Source organism: Delphinus delphis, chromosome 2 (genome assembly GCF_949987515.2).
Source record: "Delphinus delphis chromosome 2, mDelDel1.2, whole genome shotgun sequence".
Taxonomy (NCBI): Eukaryota; Metazoa; Chordata; class Mammalia; order Artiodactyla; family Delphinidae; genus Delphinus; species Delphinus delphis.
Window position 1 is genome coordinate 4,645,941 of NC_082684.1, and position 20,147 is coordinate 4,666,087.

Here is a 20,147-nt window from a genome sequence, read left to right on the forward strand (position 1 = left end):
ACTGAAAAGCTAGTAAAACTAAATGTCTTTACATCAAAATCTGTATCCTATAAACAAGATGTACACCTTACTTTTAAAGGCCCATGAAACATTCACAAAATTAAAGAAAGCACAAAGAAGACATCCATAAGTTCCCCAAAGTAGAATTTGTGTGTCCACATTCTCTAAACGCAATGAAGTATGACCACAATTGAATAAAAAAGTATAAGCAACAATACACAACTCAAATAAAGTAGAAATTAATTTAAAAAGTAAGCTCTACTTTTGCATATTTAATTCAGATAATCATTTCTTCTAAGAACTAGAAGAAATGAAAAGCATAATTACAAGAAGAAATGAAAAGCATAATTATAAAAATTTTAAAATATTGAAAAGGCTACATATTAAAACTTATGACAGGCAGTCAAAATTGCAATCAGAGGCAAATTCATACTACGAAATGGTTTCACTATTAAAGAAGAATAACATAAGGGACATATGAACAGATCCATAAAACAAGGAAAGCAGAAGGAAGGGATCAATAAAGATAAAAGCAGATATTGGTGAATTTGAACACACACAAAAACAGTTGAATTGATAAACTATTCCCAAGAACTGATTCTTTGAAAACCCTCTAAAATATACACTCCTCTACCTCACCTAATAAAAAAAGAGATAAAGTACACATATACAAAATTAAGAATGAAAAAGATGATATAATCACAGAAATAGATACAATTTTATTATAAAAATACTATTTATAATTCTACGCTTAGAAATATTTAAATCTCAGAAAAATAGATTATTTTCTAGGATTAGCTTTAAAAGAATCATGGAGCACTCGCTATGTGCCAGACTCAGTGCAAGATACTTTATCTCTTTAATTCTCACAGTGGCCCTCTTAGCCACAGGCTCTCATTAACCATTTAACAAGTGAGGAAACTAAGAATTAGGGAGAAGACATAGTTTTCCCGAGGTCACATGAAAAATGACAGAGCAAGAATTTGAACCCAAGTTGCCTGATTCCAGGGCCTGCACATGTAAACGCTGAGCTATATCAGGAAAAGAAGCAAACATTCTAAAGCTTTAGAAAGTCTGAAGAATCCAATAAATACAGAAGAACTAGGAAAAGTTGCCAGAATTATCCCAGGAGAGTTATATGGCTGAGTTCTTTCAAGCTTTCATGAAATAGATCATTTAAATGATGTATATATGGTACAGAATACAGAAAAAGGTGGATGGTTCCCTAATTCATTTTACAAAGCCAGCATAACTTTGAAATCAAATGAACAAAAAATTAATTTGAGATACTAGCGGACCAAATCATGTAGTATATTAAAAGGCCAGTATACCACAACCAGGTAGAATTTGATCCAAAAATGTTTCTAAGTTATGAAACATTATTATAATTCATTGCATCAACAGGTCAATGGAGAAAAACAACACCAGTATCTCTATAGATATCAAAAAAGTATTTCATAAAATTCTAATCCATTCCTGATTTTAATCGTACATGAAATAGAAATAAATACTTAATTAGCATTATAAAAACATACAGCCTTAAAAAAGTATCTGTTATCATACTTAACATGAACCAGAAATGAGATAAAGTTTTCTGTTATCAACAATTTAATGTTTTGGAAGATCTAGCCAATACTATAAGACAAGGAAGAGAAATAGAAGAGATAAAATTTTTAAAAATTTCCTGTAATTGTATAGATACGAATGACTCTTTACCTAGAAATTCCAAAACATTCAACTAAAAACTTGTAGAACATACGAGAGAATTCAATGAGATAGCCAAAACAATACATACATAATCTCTTCCCTACATACCAGTAACAACCAGTCAGAAAATATAAGAAAACATTCACAATAGAAGCAGTACTTAATTCCTTGAAATAAACTTAATGACAAATTGTGAATCTGTCAAATTTGACAAATTGTGAATATATATATTAAACTGCAGAATATGTAAAGCCACAGTATCAAAAAATACCAATTCTTTTTAATTTACAATTTTATAAAATTCCACAGAATATCTATAAAGCATGTTTTTAACTTCACCATATTACTAAAATTCACCTGGAAGAATAAACAAATGAGACTAAACAAGAAAATCTTGAAAAATAAGAATGAAGGAAGACTATTGCTATCAAATAATGATACATATTACAACGATACAATATATTATAACAAAGCAATTCTAGGGTAAGAATGGACAGATTAATGGCACACTAGAAAGCCACAATGAGAAACAAAAACTATAAAAGTATCTAGCATGTGGTAAACGTGGAAATGAAGGATGCAGTTGCTTCTCACAATAATTAAAGGATTAAGGATTCAATATAAAGAAGAAATCATGAAAGAACTAGGAAAAAATAAAAGTGACTAATTATATGAGCTTCTAAGCAAGAAGAAACTATAAGAACAAATTAGTGATAGATTTTTAGAACTTAACATTTTTTTAAATAAAAATGTTGAAAGCTCCATGAACAAAATGGAATGGCCAATGAAAAATGGGGGGGGGGGAATGTTGGTAATATAGGATGGAAAAAGAGTTACTATTCTTATTTTGAAAGGTATTATAAAATAAAAGATACACCAGTAGCGAAAAATGGGAAAATGACTTTCAGTTCAATATGGTGAATTACATATAGATATTCACCTGCCCTCTCTCTTGAAACTGCGCTAAATGAAAGTGAAGGGATTTTCACCTGGAGCGTGAGGACACAGGGAAGAGGACAAGAAGATAGGGGAGGGTAACTGATTCAGAGCTGGGAACGCTAGACTGGCAGTGAGGAAAGCTGAAATAAAGGCCAGGGTATGCCATGGAACCCACTGAAGTCTCAGGACTTGGCAGTACCAGGTGCCTCCAGGAACACCTGGGCCTAAATAAGATGAATTGGCTAAAAGTCTGTAAAAGAAGACAGAGCCCCAGATCTTCACCCATTAGGCAAAGCCTTCCCTAACTGTGAGCGAAGACTGAAAAGGTATTACACGTAGAAAGCAAAGCAGAGGTGACTGGAGCAGAGATGCACCAGTTGAGGGCAAGAGTCCTAAAGTTGAAAAAGAAGGCGAAGCTTTGCAAGTTGGTTGCTGAGACCACCCAGTCTTCCTCTACAAATCTCCCAGAGCACTGCCAGCCAGTAATACTCTAGACCAGAAACTGAAAAACTTTCTTTGGAGCATCTGAGCAATCTAAAAGAAAAAAAACATAAAAATGCTGAAACCTGGGTTCCCCAATCAAAAAGACCAGTTAGTTCACTCTACAGTAAAGCCCATAGTTTACAGGGCTCAGCCACATACTGAGAGCTTCCAAATAGCCCATTAGTGTATCTGGATGCATGCATTACAGATGTGCATCTATATCATCTATACCTATATATCTATCTATATGACCAGAGAGTTGAGAAAAGCACCTAACATGGAAGTTAGAGACTCACTTGGAAGGAGGAAGAGACCAAAAAAAAAAAAAAAAAAAAAGCTTGGAGATTTTGTGAGAGAAAGAAAATTTCAGAAAACCTATTATTAATATTTTCAGAAATATCAAAGAAGCAATTACCTCCATGAAACAAAATGCTATAAAATACTGTTCAGGGTATAATTTTAAAAAAAACCCTTGAATATCAGAGATTGCAGAAGTGAAAACAGGTTAAAAGAAGAAGACAGAGAAATCTCTCAGGAAGAGAACAAAGAGGTGAAGAGATGAAAATCAGAGGAAAAATACATGAGTAGCAGAGAACCAGTCAAAGAGATCCAACATACAAACAATATAAGTTCAAGAAAGAGAAAAGTGATAGGACATTGTCCAAGGAATCGTTTAAGAAAAATTTTCACAACTGAAGGACACACATTTTCAGATCAAAAGGGCCTGGAAAAATGGATGAACGTAGATCCCCATCAAGACGTACACACATGAAATTCAAAGCACAAGAAGACAATAAGAAAACACTGCAAGTTACAGAAAGGGAGGAGGAAGAAAAGATCACATACAAGGGATGAGGAATCAAAAAGTTTTCAGACTTCTGGTCAACAGCACTAGAAGCCAGAAAGCAATTACATATGCTTTCCAAATCTGAAGGGGAAAAAAGATACTAACTAGAATTCTATTCCCAGACAAGCCATCAACATCAGTGTGGACTAGACATTTTCCTTTTCAGATGTGAAAGGTCTCCAAAAATTTACCTCCCATGAACCCTTTCTCAGGAAACTGCTAGAGGATGCACTCTAGCTAAACAAGGGAGTAAACCAAAAAAGAGGATAACACGGGATTTACAAAATCAGGGATCCAACCAAGGAGAGATGGTCAAGGGAATCCCCGGGTAGAGAATGAGGAGGAGATCCCAAGATAAGGGCAGGAAGCCCAAAGATGAACCAATCCAGAAGAGAACAGGCAAGGAAGCTCCAGGAAGAGATTTCTTCAAAAAGATAAAACACATTAAATACAAACAAAAAATACTGATGTGTTTGAATGTCTTGAGAGGCTGGGGATAAATTTGTGATAAGTTCATTAAAAACTAACCAACCAATCAAAGGGAGAAGGAAAAAAAGAAAGAAACAAACAAAAACCAAGACAATTATTACCTCCAGAGAAAACAACAAGTTGTAAGGAGAAGTAAATAAACAGCGTGCTGTTGTTCCGCTATCAAGAGCATTTACACTGTTAAAATAATGTAAACACTGAATATCAATCAAACCAAAAATGTGAGCTAAATATATGGAAAGGATGGGACAGAGAGGTCTTCCTGTGTGTGGTGAGGCCAAGGGCATTTGTGAAAGAGATTTAAATCTTCATCTTCTGTGGTTGAAAAGTCAAGATAATGCTTAAGCTAAAAAACTTTTTCTGAGAACTAGAAAAATCAGAATGTTACTTAGAAAAATGGTTGTAAATGTCAAGAGACTCAGTTAAAAGAGTTGAAAACTGTTGCTTCTGTGGAGCAGGCTATGGAATTGGAGTGGAGAAGGCTGATGCTTCTACAAAATTTTGTAAAACTATTTGATGCTTAAAATGACGTATGTGCATGATTTCAACAAAAATAAAACTCAATGAAAAATGCAAAGAACCTGAAATGACAACTCAGATACAAAGCACCAATAAAGATACGGGAGGAAATGCTCTTATCGCAGGTAATAAAATAACTGAAAATGAGAACAATGAAATATTGCGTTTTGACAAATTGGCAAATGTTTTAAAACTTTGATAATTCCCAGAAAAACGGTCACTTCTTAAACTAATTCTGAGAATGTAAGTAAGTTGGTACAAAGGAGGGCAATTTGGCCATAAAATGCTCACACCTTTTGACATGGCCATTCCACTTTCAGAGTGCACTGCAGGAAACTGAAAGATGAAAAACACAAAGTTGTTCAGCCCAACTTACACCATCCAACTTTTAAAAATCATGTAAATATCTGACAAGAGCAGGTCAATTATATCAATTATGATTTAGTCATTTGCTAGGATACTAGGTCAAAAAATCACAAGACAGGAAATTACTTAATGGCATAGGAAAATGTTCAGGATGTATAGTTAGGTGAAAAATTAGGATGACTGTGATGAACCCAATTTACAATATAGAGACATATGTGTGTACACGCGCACACACACACACACACACACACACGCACACACACGCATACACACACACTTTTGCAATTTATAAGTGAAACCAAAAGACCAGAGGCTGGTCACCAAAATGCCGGCAGTGGTCATCTCTGAGCAGTGAGACTCTTGTTCTTTTTAGTATTTTACAAGTTTTCACAATAAACGTATTTCTTTTTTCTAGAATTATTACATGCAATAAAGTTTAGTTATCAGCTTAGTAACTTTACAGGAAAAACTCACATGGCTCCCCCGTCTTCATTCTCCACGACAGAAATGAGTGCACAAAACACAATTATCTGCATAATTTATAAGAGACTCAGCAGGGGACAGGGGTGTGAAGGTAACCCTGAGTCTCAGCTCAAGCAGCCAACAAGGACTCTGGCGTCTGGTCAGCTGCACAGTGACCACTTGGGTGGGACCAGAGATGAGGGCCAGGTATCTGGGGTTGGGACCCTGCTGACCTCCCTTCTATGCTTGGGGTAGCTTCTGAGTGGCTTCATCCTTCACTCAGAGAAGCAGCTGCCAGAAACGGCCCAGCCTCTACCTGCCACTGCCCAGGTGGGCAGTGCGTGCACTTGGGCCCCTCGGAGGCCTTCACACATGCTAGTATCGCCTCTAGTCTTTACCTTTTCTAGACCAAGCCTGGCCCTTAGTCACGGGCACACAAGCCTCTTAGAGTGTAACCAGGAAAAGCACAACTCACCCAGCGAAGCAAGGGCTCCACCCATTGGAAGTGTCCTCGGGAAGCCTTGCGCTCAAGCAACCGCACCTCCACGGGCTCCGTGCGAACAACCTTCCAAGACAAGAGCGCTGAGTCACAAAACCTGTCCAACTGTGTGAGCACGTGTCTGACCCCCAGGGTCCATCCCTGGAGGGGTGGCTGGTTAATGGTGAGGCCAGCCCTGGGGACGTGGGGCCAGAGCAGAGGCAGCTCCCCGACTCAGATGCTCCTAACCTAACGTGAGACGAACGGGGCAGATCTGGGTCGGGGTGATAGGAGGTGTGAATGGGGGAAGGACGAGAAACTCAGGCTGGAGCAGGGCGGAGGGGAGGAAGGAGAGGATGACCTCGGTTTCGGCCAGTTGGGACGTCTGTCAAGATAAAGAACACAGGGGCCTGTGGGATTGGCCTAGCCGATCAGTGCCCTCGGACCTGCACCCGTCGAGTAAGCGCCGTTGTTAGTATCACTGTCATTGTCTATTGTATCCAGGGATACATGGAGTTGGACTGATGACAGTCTTCATCCCATGACACCAATCATCACTGGTCCACGAAGGGCTCTTTTAGTTTATTCTTTTTAACTTTTTAAGGATTTAATGCTCATTCATAAACCCACCAGAGCTCCAACCCAGAGCTAGGACACTAACTGTAAGTTGCATCCCCCAGGGCTGGGTGGCCATTCCGTAGAGCCCCGGGGTCATGGGGCTCCCCTCCAGCCCTGCCATTGGAGGCTGACACCCCCCAATGCTGGATTTGGGAGCCACGCCCCCGCTATTTACTCCCTGCTCCGATCCGTTCCAGCCACGCCATTCCTGGCCTGGGAACTAAGCGAGGCCAGGCTCTCGACACTGTGAAAGAGACGGGCTGGTCTCAGACAAAGCCCCAGCTGGAGTTCTCCCTGAGGTCACAGAAGCCAGGGTCTGGGGGCAAGTGGGCACCAAATGGGCTCTGGGGCAGGGGGCAGTTCGGGCGGGCCAAGGGTGGCCCGACACCTGCTCCCCTGATGGTTGGAGTCTCGCGTTCAGTGTATTTTTTTTTTTTTTTTTTTTTTTTTTGCGGTTGTGGCCTCTCCCATTGCGGAGCACAGGCTCCGGACACGCAGTCTCAGCGGCCCTGGCTCACGGGCCTAGCCGCTCTGCGGCATATGGGATCTTCCCGGACCGGGGCACGAACCCACGTCCCCTGCATTGGCAGGCGGACTCTCAACCACTGCGCCACCAGGGAAGCCCACGTTCAGTGTATTTTGAAACATGCTGTTTGAGGCAACACTCAGGAGCAGAAGAGCATTTTCCAGAAGGTTCCCTGCAGGGCTTTTATGAAAGGTCACCACGCTCGCTGGTGGAGTCGGCCTGGAACATTTGTTCAGTTCTTTCATCCTGATGAGCAAACCATAAATATGTGCTTTCCTCAGGACCTGACCCTTTGCACAAAAGGGGACACTGCCTACGATCCCACAGGTGAGGACAGCAGACACCCAGGCTCTGCCCCCAGAGCACCCCTCCGGCTTCACTCTCTCCTACCCTACGACCCAGGGAGGTGACCAGTGCCGGGACTGCTGCGGGACCCAGGGGACCGGCGCTGGGCTCAGGCACAGAGCTGGGCTCATCACATCTGAGCCTCGGTTTCCTTCTTTGCAAGGGGGAGCCAATGATGTGCCCCCTGTGGCACTGGGGGCTTCGGTGAGGTGCAAATGCAGCAGCACCCTCTGACTCAGCCAGCTCCCGGGGAGGGGCGGGAAGGGAAGGGAGAGCAGCTCCTGGGGCGGGGGGCAGGGAGGACGTGCACAGGTGGGCTGTGGGTCCCCGAAGGGCCTCTCCCTCCCTTGTGTCTCCAACATCTGCCCAGCATTTTCTAGCTCATAAAACCCTTCCCTCTGTGTGCCCTGTCGCAGCCCAGAGAAGGGCTATCATATGGGGAGGCTCATCTTCCAGCCATCCCCGCCCTCACGTCCCCCAGTCTCCCTCCAAACCGGGCACCGAGCGCAGTCCCTGAGAAGGCGTGGCAGGGAGAAAGAGTTGGGAGGAGAGGCTGGGAGACGTGCAAAGTGAAGGACTCAGACCGGAGGGTCCCAGGGGCCCTCTCACGCCCTGTCTTCTGCGAAGGGAATGAGTCTCCTTTGGTGACCTCCCCGCCCTTCAAGCACGGCTCCTTCAAAGTGTGATGAGCACCCGCCAGCTGGATAACAGCCGAGCGAGGAAGGTAGGCTCACGGCTTGCCGGGGTACTGAATATCTGGATATGCGACCTGCAGATCAGCTGGGTTGTTTTGTGGGGAGGGAAGGGGGCCGGGCAGAGGGTCTATATAGAGAGGAGGGGCATGAACAGGAGGAGGCATGGGCCCAGAGATGCAGGGGGAGGCCAGGGGCAGAGGCAGCTGGACACATGGCCTTTGAGAACTCTGAACGTGGGCCGGGGTTCCCCGGAGAACCCCACAGGAGGGGCCATCAGAAAATGAAGCCAGGATCCCGGCGGCACCAGGGGTGGGCGGTGCAGCGGGGGTGAGTGGACAGCTGAGGCTGCAGCAGGGACACCTGTGCCCAGGCCCACCTTCCTCCCCGCTGGGCAGCTGCCAGCAGCTCGGGCCGATACCAGGAACATCTGCCACAGACAGGGTCCAGCCCCCACCAAGCTAGCGGGACTGTCATCGTATCATGTTGAAAAACCACGTGCTGGGAGAAGCCTTGGATCTCAGGGAAAAGAAAATAAAACTGGGGACTTCCCTGGTGGTCCAGTGGGTAAGACTCCGCACTCCCAATGCAGGCCCAGGCTCGACTCCGGGTCAGGGAACTAGATCCTGCAGGCATGCTGCAACTAAGAGTCCACGTGCTGCAACTGAGAAGCCCACATGCCGCAACTAAGACCCAGCAAGCCAAAATAAATAAATTAAATAATAAATAAATAAATAAATATTGAAAAAGAAAAAAGAAAACTGGCCCCAAATTACAAGTGAGGCTCAAGGGCCTGGAAGGACAGAAGAGAGCGGGGTCAGGACCACAGTGAAATAGGGAGACATCTTTCCTCTTTCCCCAGCAGGCAAGACATCACCCTTCTTCCAGGTCTGCAGATGGGGAAACTGAGGCCAGGCTGGGTGGCCACTGGCTCCAGCTTGAGTCTCAGATGCTGGAAGGAGGAAACATCACCCTCTGTGAGGGTCCCTGGGGGATACTGAGGTCCCCTGCGAGCCTGGGAGGCCAGTGGAGGGAAGACGTGAGGACGAAAAGGCAAGTGGGAGATTCCTCATGTGAGTGAGCACCTCTGAGGCTCCGGAAGGGCAGGGACAGGAGACGAACCCATGGCACGGCACACGCTCCACAGAGGCAGAGCTGCATGCAGGGGCCACGAGCTCTGGTCAGTGCACAGCTCTTAGCACTTTCGAGATGTCTGCAGAATAAATAAATGAAATTTACTTCCCTTTTACAGATGACGGGCATGGGACTTGGAGGGGCCTGGTGACTTCTCCAAGGGCACTCTCTGCTATCTTTCCTGGCAGAGAAAAGAACAAAGAAGTCAGAAGAGAACGAGAGACAACAGAATCACCTGTCCTTGGGGGCCAGTCCAGGGCCAGTGTCCACTCACCGAGGACAGCAGGGACAGGGGCCACGGGGCGTGAACACTGAGAACTGATCTCCAGGGCTGTGTAACCCTGTGCCCCACCGCCACCACTTCTGTGGTCCTGAAGCCCGGCCTCAGGCTTTGCTCTGTGTGTCGGGCGCCCATTGAGGAGAAGCCCAGGGAGAGCGCAGGATGTGGAATCAGGACTGTCTGGCTGAACTGCGGCCCTGAGGGGACCCAGGGCACATCTCCACCCCTCCCCCCAGGCCCCAGTGTCCTTGTCTCCACAGTGAGGAATGAGTGTCACCCATCTCCAAGTGAGATGTGGACACTTTGGGCTGTGAGAGCAGACACACTATAACGTCATTATTCTTTCACCCCACTGCCAGGCCCACTGAGCTGCAGTGCACAGCCCCTCCGGGGCCTGCTCCCAAAGGGAAGGGGAGCCTCTGGTCGCCGTGGTCCCCCAAGTGGGGCTGGATGGTCCCCGAGCCTGTCCCTGAGCATCTCTCTCCTCCAGGCCTGGGCCAAAGCCCTGGTCCCTGTAGCGCTCACACACTTGTCCCATTGATTTCAGGACCAGCTCAAACTCCCCTCTGGCTTCGGGAGGGTTTGAGGCCTCCGCCGAAAGTTTGAAAGAAGAGCTGATGAGGGTGACCCAGCCCGCTCAAGTTTCATCAGAGAAGCAAAACCAAACCGCGGAATTCTGTCTTGCAAACCTTCAGCCTATTCGGTGATGGCTGAAGGTTTGTTTTCAATCTTCCCTTCCCTTCTTTGGGAGGAGGCCCCAGCGACCCCCACAAACCAGACTCGGCTCTGGCCAGTGGCCACGGGGTTTCAAATTCTGAAACGGGCCTTTTGCAAAATGTTCAGTTTCGAGCCCTGGTCCGATTGCCCACATCCTGTCCAAACTTCCTGGGGGAGCGAGATTTATTTAAGAAAGGAATAAAATCCCCATGTTCAGGCCATTGAGTGAAAACACGCTCCATCACAGGCAATTTCAAGGATTAAGGTTACATATCTCTTAATGAGTCACAGGCAGAAAGCAAAGTGGAGTTGGCTGGAGGAGGAGGGCCGGCCTCGGTCCTGAGGAGGCGCTAGGCCTCAGCGCCAAGGACCCCGGTTCTCTGCCAGGGATATAATCTGCCCCCCAGCACGGCCTCACAATCATTCTTTTGTGCATTCATTCATTCTTTCACTCAACCCGTATTCTTACTGATGGATGAGCTACTCTGCACAGGTTCTGTACTGGAGAGTGGGGAGTCCGAGGCACCCAAGACCGAGCACCCCCAGTCGGGAAGCTCAAGGTGTGGTTTGGAAGGCAGATGCCTAACCAGATCACGGCCAAGCAACAGGACCGGTTTCCACATGGAAGTCAAGTTCATGGCCATGGAACAGTTGTGAGTGTGGGGGCACTCATCCCATCTGGAGGGGCAGGACAAGCCCTCCGGTGATTGAGCACCGTGGGGAGAGGGCTAAAGGGTGAGCTCGTGCAAAAGGCACAGGGGCACAGATGCACGCGAACTGGGGGGGGGGAATGGTCTGCTGGGTGATGCACGAGGTCAGGGAGCTTGTGATGGGAGGCCAAGTCATGAGGATCCTTGAGCATGAAGCCAAGGAGCCTGGACTTCACCCTGGGGCTTTGGGAACTCATGAGAGAGCTCTAAGGAGCAGAGGACTCTTTCTCAGTCATTCTAGAAGGATGCACATGGAGGAGAGCAAATTGGAGGAGGAGCAAGAAGACCAGTCGGAGGCGGATGACAGCCCAAGGAGCCTGGACCAACATGGGGGTGATGGTGATGAGAACCGTAGACTCATGGGCTCCCTGGAGAGATGCTGAAGGGGGTGGACTGGAGTTGGAAGCAGAGGGAGGGAGGCATCAGGGATGGCGACTGAAACAACGTATGCCCATTTGCCGGGGGTGCTGTAGAACATTCTAGTAATGTTAGCGATAGTCAGTGTCCCAGGCAGCCATTTTGAGAAACTCAAAGAAATATGGTAGAGGGAAGCGATAGCCAGTGTCCCAGGCAGCCATTTTGAGAAACTCAAAGAAATATGGTAGAGGGAAGCAAAAAGGTCAACACATATTCCATTCTACCCTCGGTTTGTCATTTGGCAACACATCTAAGAGAAATACTTGAAAGTTGACAGGGCAGATCAAACCCTGACACTCAACAGAACTTTCCTTAACAAGCACGGTGCTTGAGGGAATGTTGTGTTGGGCTGGCTGGTCACAACTGCCCAGGAAATGACCAGGCAGCAGCTGCACAAACTCCAAAGTACACTTGTCTCTCTTTCCTCCAAGGATGTCCAAAGACTCTGCTGACCTGATTGACCCCAGGGAGCCAAAGCCATCAAGCAGCTCCCACCAAGTCTATAGCTTTGTCCTCCTTTCAGCGGCCCCCAAAACACAGGAGAGAAGCAGACTCAGCTTCTTATGAGGGTCAAGACCAGTCCAGCTGGCAGGTTAACAAAGCCCCGGGCACCTGGGCTTCATAGCACTGGTCACATATGTAATCAGGTAATTTTGCCATATGCATAGTTGTTTAAAATCTATCTCCCACTCAAGACTTGACGCTCCACCAGGATAGAGATGGGATATGACTTATTTCTTGCTATTTATCACCCAGCCTCTGTTGCCATAGAAAGGGCCCAATATTTTTTGAGTAAATGAAAGAATGAATGATTAATTCGCCAAGCATTTCCAGATGCCCAGACCTTCTGCTGGGTGAGCATGACTCAAAAAGAAGACCCCAACTTCAAGAAGTTCAGAGCCCTTTGGGAGAGACTGGTGGCTCATAATTTAACAACGTAATATGGGCTCTGTCAGTGGTACTGATGAAAGATGAATGAGTGAGGAAGGGCAAATTTGGACACAGGGATGTGGGAAGTCAAAGGAGGGGCAAGGGACTGTGGGAATGTGAGAGGCAGGTGACATCTGTGTTAGGCAGTGAGGGAAGCACACCTCGTTTACCCAGGAACTCTGGGGAAATGTGAGAACCTGATTCCCATATGGGTACACACTTGACAGCCGAATCTCAGCCTCTGGCCCAAAGGCATCAACGCTGACCATGCTGCTCACCCTCAGCATGCGGAGGGCCCACCTGCTACCCACACGGTCTGAACGCCTCTCCGGAGGGACCGGAGTTTGCCCAGATGGGAGAGAGTTGACCCAGAAGACTCAAAATTAGAGGCCCAGATGCCCACAGTTAAAAAGGGGGATTCTACCTGATTCAGGTGAATGGTTTGAGTGGACATCAAATCCTTGAGAAGAAGATGGCTATATTCCAAGCCAGCTGACCAAGTACCACCACCAAGTTCAAAGGAAGGATGCAAGACCAGGAGTGGGAGACGGAATCCAGGGTCAGGAGCTGGTCAAGACAAGAGAGGAAGAGTAGTGGTCGGTATTAGGTAAATAGTGGATACTGAATATGTAATTGCTGGGGGGAGGGAGGGAGGAATAGAAGGAGGGAGGGAAGGAGGACGGGAGGGAGGGAGAATCTTGGGCAAATGCCCCACACAGTGCAAAATTGTTGCCAACTCACATTTCTTGTTGTCTGTCCCTGGTAGAGGGTATGATATGATGCCTTAAATGTGCATGGTCTGGGCTGGCCTGTCCCATCCAAACTGGTATTCTTCCAAAACTTAGTTGAACTCTATTCTTCTGGGACAGGGGAATTTGGGTACCACATCCATTTGGGAGCTTTTAAATGAATGCAGTTGACACCATCAATTACATCTCCTTCAGGTAATTTCTGAGGTATCTCTTTCCTCTCTGGTACCATACTATTATGTATAGGATAGGTATTACGCCAGATAAGGGCCTTATAATAAGCTCCTGTTAGACAAGGTTAATTCTCACAACAATCCAGCCAGGTAGGTATCATTATTCTCATCTAATAGGTGACACTGAGGCTGGAGGTCCGGAGTGCTTCCTGTCTAACCCAAAGTCCCACAGCTAGAAGCAGGATGAAAGACAAGGAGTGGCCCCCCTCACTGGAGGCATGAAAACAAGACTGGGTTATTTTCAATCTCCTGTCTTGGCAGAGGCCAGGGCAGCTTTCGGGAAGACCCAGGGCTTCCATTCCACCAGTCCAAGCCAATGTTGCCCAAGGATGGGCCAAGGTCCAGGGCAGTCAGAACTGCCAGGATCCTGTCTCACTGTCTGGCACTGGCCACAGGAAGCTGGACTCAAGGGAGAATTTGCACTTGGGTAGGAGGATGCCACAGACCATCTGACACACAGCACACCTCCCTGCAGAAGAGCTCCCGGGCCCTTCTGAGAAGGGCCATCCCGGTTCCACAAAAGCACATGTATTTTTAGCTATTCATTCATTCATTCAGCAGTAATTTACTGGGCGCCTCCTAGGCTCAGGCTGGGCAGGCCCTGGGGAGACAGAGAAGAATTTGACCCAGTTCTTGGCTCATGGAGCAGGTCAGTTTAATGGTGACATGTAAACAAATGTCCACGACGGAGTGGGATGGGTGTTCCGTGCGGTATTTAGAATGTGCTCTGAGGCTGGGGTGTGGCTGACTTTGGACTGGTCAGGGAAGGAAGCCCAGTGGGACTTCATCTACTCATTGCCTCACACACGGGTCACTGACTCATTCATTTACTGATTCGTTCACTTATTCACTCGTTCATTCACAGAGCACTCAATTTATTCTTGGATGACATATTCATTGACTCGTTGAATCACTCAATTATTATTCTTTTATTCAATGACTCTAAGATATTCATTCCTCCATCCATTTGCCTGTCCATTCCCTCATTAATTTGTCTCAGGCCTTGACTTACTTATCTAGTCATTAGTTAAATTATTCAACTTTGTCCTCTTTTCATTGACTTCTTTATTCCCACACTCCTTTTTTGACTTATTCATCAGTTAATTCATTTGGTTCCTCATTGACTCACGGGCTCACTCATTCTGTCCTTACCAATTAACTTTCACTAATCCATTTACTGATAAACTCATTCTGGAAGCCACTTATTAATTCACCCATCTGGTTGCGTACTCATCTTTCTCTTATTGAGTCATTGAACAGCTAGTCTTTCATTCATTCCCTCCTTCGCTTACTCATTCATCGCTCGCCATCCACCTCTCGACCTCTGTACCTACACATCGACTCATCCACTCATGAATTCATCGTACACTTAAGTGCTCATTGACTTAGTTACTCTACACATTATCGACGTGTTCACTCATTTGTGTACTCCACATTTTCACTCCTTTTTTCCCATTCCTTTTTTTACTCAAAGACTCATTCAGGGGCTTCCCTGGTGGCGCAATGGTTTTGAATCCACCTGCCAATGCAGGGGACACGGGTTCAAGCTCTAGTCCAGGAGGATCCCACATGCCGCGGGGCAACTAAGCCTATGTGCCACAACTACTGAGCCTGCGAGCCACAGCTACTGAAGCCCGTGCATCTAGAGCCTGTGCTCTGCAACAAGAGAAGCCACCACAGTGAGAAGCCCTCACACTGCAACAAAGAGTAGCCTCCACTCGCCACAACTAGAGAAAGCCGGCAGGCAGCAACAAAGACCCAACACAGCCAAAAATAAAACAAATAAAATTAAATAAATAAATTTATTTTAAAAAAGACTCATTCGTTCACTTACTCGCTGCTTCATTCATTCATTATTTCATTCACCTTTTATTCAATGACTCACCCAACAAATGTATTACATGTGCTCTTTGTGCAGTGCGTAGGAGGAGTGTGAGTCCTAACGCCCTGGACCTTACAGCCCAGGGAGGTGGTCATTGGCACAGGCATCTTCTCTTTTATAAAGCATCTGATACTTGAGACTGAGCTGAAGTCCTGCCATCTGTGCTTCTGGAAAGCCCATCTACTTGCCCTATTTATATTGAATTATTATATTTATCAGTAGGTCTCCACCTAATCCCAAAGAGCTACTTGATTGCTGGAACTAGATCAGATTTAGATATGAATGCCATGACCAATACAGAGCCTGACACAGATTTGGATCAATACTTGTTGAGCTGAAATTAATACCTTAGTATCAGTTATTCTTGCACTCTCTCAGATACCAAGTGCCAGAAAATTTTAAAATATGGGGTACAGGGACCTCCTGCCATCACCTCCAATCAGGTCATTAGTATTTGTTCCTGAGATAGGGTAAAACAAAAAAAATCCAGATAAGCAGCATGCAAAAATATCCAAATTAGTTCAGTACAACATGAACGGCACACTACGTACTATTAAAACAAACATTTTTAAAAGTGTTTTATTTTTATAAATGTCAGTGGTGCAGAACTGTAATAATCATAACCCTTGTTTCAAAACACATTTCCATCACTGGCCCTCTTTTAATTTACTTTTTCATAGATTGATTTACTAAACAATAATAATAATGATAATAGTAACACCCAAGAACCCACTAAAATACAACAACAAATATTTTAATATCTATGTCCCCCTTATAAACAGAGGTAACAGATTAAATCTTTTTGGTTAAATGGATCTCAGAGAAGCAAAATTGGGCCCCTCATAATTCTTGTTTCATAAAATGTTATCATTGAAGTACTCTTGGTCATTTTAATTTTCTTTATATATGGATTTTCTCTTATTTATTAATTTAGTCAGGTACTCATTTTCAAAAGTAAAGTCAACAGCAAAGAATCCACTTCCAAACAAGAGGGTAAACTTTGACTATTACGTCTCCCTATAAACTCCTTAAACAGAGTGGTACAGTAGCTGACTTGGGTTAAACAAATCCTTGTTTCATGAATAATCACATCATTGGTCATGAGTGGCCATTGTGATTTTACTAGCATATTTATCGTTAATTTGTTCAATTATTTATTACCCAAGGAAAACACAACCAGCCCAAGAACAAGATCTTTGACTAAGCCTAGAATTCATCTATGCTCTTCTTACTCTAAGAGGTAGCAGTCTAAATCTATTTTTTAACAGAAATATTTTTTTTTTTTTTGGTTTTGCAAAATGAATTAACCACGATCCTTGTCAGACAAAGTCTTGTCATTGGTCCCTGCATAATCTTCTTTGATTTGTTCTATAGTTACATGAAGCCATCTATTCTTTTTAAAGAATATAGTCATCATCCATAAACAAAATGACCAAACCAAGAATAAAAACTTAATCTCTTACTTACCCTGATCTATACTCTCCTTGGCCACATAGGTAACAGTCAAGATCTTCATCATGAAATAATGACTAAAACAACCAAGGTGTGGCCATTCTGGGGCACAAAGCAGATGGAAAAAAGAATAACATGCACTGATCATTGGTTCCTACTTTGCACTCTTTCATTTAGTTAACCATTTGTTTAATTCTAATTTTGTTTCCTTCATGAATCAAACATCTAGTAACCCACTTCAGACTAAAAGCTGAACATTGATTATTAAATACCTCTTTCTAGCTGCTTTCTACACAAAGTGGTAACAACTTTATGTATATGTTTTCTTATTGGGCCAACATATTTCAGAACTGAAGTAATTATATTCCTTATTTTATAACACATCCTAAAAATTCGTCCGTGTTTTGACCTCTCTTTCTTTTCTTTTGAATGTATTTGTTTATTGATCCATTCATTTATTCACTAATAGTATAAAACCAATGTCTATGAACTAGATTCTCAAACTTTCCTGAGATCATTCCCAAAAAAGTCATACACTAGTTCTCTTTTTGCCATGGACCTCAGTTGTTCAAAAAATGATTGATCATAATTTTTATTCAGATGCATTCCATTCACATCATTGGTCCAGGTGTGGCCCTTCTGCATTTAATATGAACAATTTTTAGATGTTACAATGAACAACCATGAAACTGTTGTCCTACTCAACAACTAGAGTACTGACTTCCTAAATGAGTAACAGCCTAGATCTTTATCAAGAGGGGGATGTTTAAATAATCAATGGGACAAACATAAAATGGGACATTTCAGTTTTGAAATGAATGGGAAAAGTTAAGTTTTTTTCTTGTACTTCATTTGTGCTAAATTGCATTAATCATAAACTTTGGCTCATAACACATTCTCATTGTAGGTCGATGCATGGCATTTAATTTTAATTACATTTATTCTTTTTTAATGATACAACGGAAACCCATGAGCTAACCACCCAAACCAAGAACTTTATTACTTACATGGCAAGATATGGTCCTCCCCCAGAGGGATTAGGCAAATATCTTCATGATTGGAGAATAATTTAATTAGTTATAGTTCATCCATCCTGTGGAATGTAAGATGCTGACAAATGAAAAGGCCTGGATTGGGGTTTTAATTTAGTGAACCTGAGGTAACCATGACAACAATTAATTGTAAACAATGATTTATGCCACATTCTTATCTCTGCTTCATGAATGGACCTCCATTTTATTAATTAATGTATTCAGTTACTCATTTTAATAACACAATAAGCACCTGTAAATGAACACCCAATATAAGAAGAACTATGAGTGTTCCAGACAAGAGACTCTAGGTCCCTTACCCACAGAGCTAAGAAGTCAGAACTTCATTTTTTTTTTTAATTGGGGTATAGCTCTTTTACAATGTTGTGTTAGTTTCTACCATACAGCGAAGTGAGGTAGAATTCCCTGTGCTACACAGCAGCTTCTCATGAGTTATCTATTTTATACATATTAGTGTATAGATGGCAATCCCAATCTCTCAATTCATCCCACAACCCCCTTACCCTCCTTGGTGTTCATACGTTTGTAGAACTTCATTTTTTAAAAGGTGTCTGTTGTGCTGAATCAGATTCTTCACGAACTTTGGTTTACGACACAATCTTATCATTGGTCCTTATGTGGCCTTCTTTGATTATATTCCATACTTTCTTTTTTTCAATTGTTCGATCTGCAAAAATCAGGAGTCACTATCGGACAGACAATCCATCCGCATGGTGCTCCGAGTGAAAACAGATCAACTTGCTATATGATGGACTAAAATCCCACTACCCAAGAGGTAAAGTAGTGAGAGAAACAGCCATCAAATGTATTCCATACTTTTAAATCATACACTGAATATTGTAAATAAGCTATCCCAACAAAGACAAGAACTTGACCATTACTCACATTGAACCATGAAGGTCTTGATAATTACAAAATGATTATCCACTCATGTCCATTCTGTGAAGCACAAAGCAAAGAGCACAAAAAAGGGCGGGGGAGGAAATGAATACGGACTCTTTTATAACTTTAAAAATATTAAATAAAATAGGACAGAATATCTTTTGGCCAAAAAGGCAAATATGCAAAATTCTCTCCACTGATTCGTGTTTTCCACTTGATTGACTTGCTATTTAGGTATTAATTCATTTCATTATTTATTTCTGTTGCTCTTAATTAAATAAACTAGAACTCACCACTGCTCTAGACCAAGAACATTGACTATGACTATTCTCTGTCTAAATGACCTTCATCCCAAACAGGTAACACCTCTGATTTGTTTGTTTATTAATGAACCTCAGTGTCTTAGGACGATATTTAAAAATATATAGTTCAACAGTTGTACTGACTGGTTACATACTAATCCTTGATGTGTAATTCATTCTCATCTCTGGTCTTTTAAATTTTTGTGTTCATATATAGGCATTTATCCATTTTTTGTAATACAGCCAACACCCATGAGCAAACTACCCACCCAAGGATGAGAACTTTGTGTACCACGTATACAGGCCTATAGGCTTCTTACCCAGAGACTCCCCAGCCATGACGTTTAACCATGAGAAGACATTCTGGGGACTAGAAAGCAAATGTTAAAAAGAATGAAGCAGCCTAGATCTTGACTTTGCTCTAATACGCTAATGGATGCAGGGTGAGCAGGTTGAGATTAACCTTAAAACTTTGGGCCATGTTACTTGCTACAATTGGCAAAAAAGTAACCCCTCTTTTAATTTAATTAATTCAATGATAAAGTTTACATAAAAAAGGGATACCTTTGAATCCAGTACCTGAATCAAGGACAGGAGCACCTGTGAGCATCCGTCTCTATGCTCCACACATACATACAACCACCTGAATCTCTGAGGCTTACTTGTGCAGAATTAGATTCATCTCAGCCCTTGTTCCAAGGTAATTTCATACCAATGAACAATACTAAATCCTACTTTATTTATTTATTTATTCATAAATTAATTCGGAAACTATTCATTCTTTTTAAAGAAGTGGAACAACGTTTAAAACCTCCAAAACCCTGAACAGAAATGCTACTGTATGTATCAATGTTCTTCTTACCCAAACTAGCAAGGGCCAGAATTTCTGCCCTAAGAGGGACATCAACTGAATGGAACTGGTTAAATCATAATTAT

The 20,147-nt window shown here is 43.5% G+C and overlaps 2 non-coding genes across 2 annotated transcripts; both read right to left on the bottom strand.

The window, feature by feature from the left end:
- Positions 1-17,528: 17,528 nt before the first annotated feature.
- On the bottom strand, positions 17,529-17,602 carry LOC132421441 (small nucleolar RNA SNORD113/SNORD114 family). The gene has a single exon (XR_009518691.1). It is a non-coding gene; the product is annotated as a small nucleolar RNA SNORD113/SNORD114 family (small nucleolar RNA).
- A 1,081-nt stretch (positions 17,603-18,683) lies between these two features.
- On the bottom strand, positions 18,684-18,829 carry LOC132421463 (small nucleolar RNA SNORA79). The gene has a single exon (XR_009518709.1). It is a non-coding gene; the product is annotated as a small nucleolar RNA SNORA79 (small nucleolar RNA).
- Between the last annotated feature and the right edge of the window lie 1,318 nt (positions 18,830-20,147).